Source organism: Rhinolophus hipposideros, assembly GCF_964194185.1.
Source record: "Rhinolophus hipposideros genome assembly, chromosome: 4".
Classification (NCBI taxonomy): Eukaryota; Metazoa; Chordata; class Mammalia; order Chiroptera; family Rhinolophidae; genus Rhinolophus; species Rhinolophus hipposideros.
Genome location: NC_138050.1, coordinates 50,982,566 through 50,983,716, shown reverse-complemented (window position 1 = coordinate 50,983,716; position 1,151 = coordinate 50,982,566).

Genomic DNA, 1,151 nt, shown 5'->3' with positions numbered 1-1,151 from the left:
CCAAGTTGCTCAAGACTATCCCTATTCTAGTGTCCAAGGAGACCCTCCGCCCTGGGCATACTGAGACACTTGCTCACCCTGTAATCACCCCATGAGATTCAAACTACTGTCATTCATTTTATGGATGAGGAAATTGTGACTTGAAGACATGAAGTGATTATCCCAGATGTTCTTGTAAGGAAGCAGCAGGGTTGAGGTTTGAACCTGGGCCGTCTAACGTCAGAGCTGTAGCTGCCACACTATATTACTTTAATAGCTAAAAGGCACAGTTTAACGTTTAGGTAAGTGCTTTGGCCCTGTCTTAATCACTCGCTACATTTAAAATAATGACTCCAAATTACTTTGGTCTGTGTTGAAAATTTTTAATTTACCTTCAAATTCAAAGATTTGCCATATTTAAGAATAGTTCAAAGAATGTGCCACTGGCTCTGAAGAAGCATAAAAAACGCTCTGAAGAATATCATCATCACCACGTAAGAAGGTAGTCTTCTAAGCGACCCTTAGTGCAGTGTTAGCAAGAATGGCCATGCTGTCCTTCATCAAGGCCCAACGCTGAGCCTACATTTCCTGTGGTGATTGCTGACTATACATATAGGCACTGTCTTAGGTACTTAGCTGTAGTAGCCCCTCAATTCTTCTACAACCCATGAAATAGATGCTATTGCTAGCATTCTTTCTTTAGGTGACATAGCCAGTAAGTAGCAGAACCATGATTGCAACCTGTCCCCTATCCCAAGTCCATGCTTAGTCACCACCCACAGGGGCCCCTCTGCTTAGGCATAAAGGTCCAAGATAGGTCCCAGGCCCCAGCGCACAAGCTCTTTCCACTACGCTGCAGTACATCCCATGCTTGAAAGAACCATCCTGATTTGGCTAAATAAGTTCCTGTTGGTTGGTTGAAAATCAAGTGACCTACTACTTCCCACCAGGTATTCTTTTGGTGGAGATATGACGGTTTAATGGCCAGTCCTGGTCCCTGCCCAAGGAAAGGGTGGAGGAGGCAAATTCACGATCCAAAGGCCTACACCTAGAAAAAGCACGTGTCTCATCCACTGTCATTTCCCTGGCAAGGAGTTAACCAATGGCCACTGCCAACTGCAAGGGGGGGATGTAGATGAATTAAGCCATATGTTCAAGAAGGAAGAGAGAAT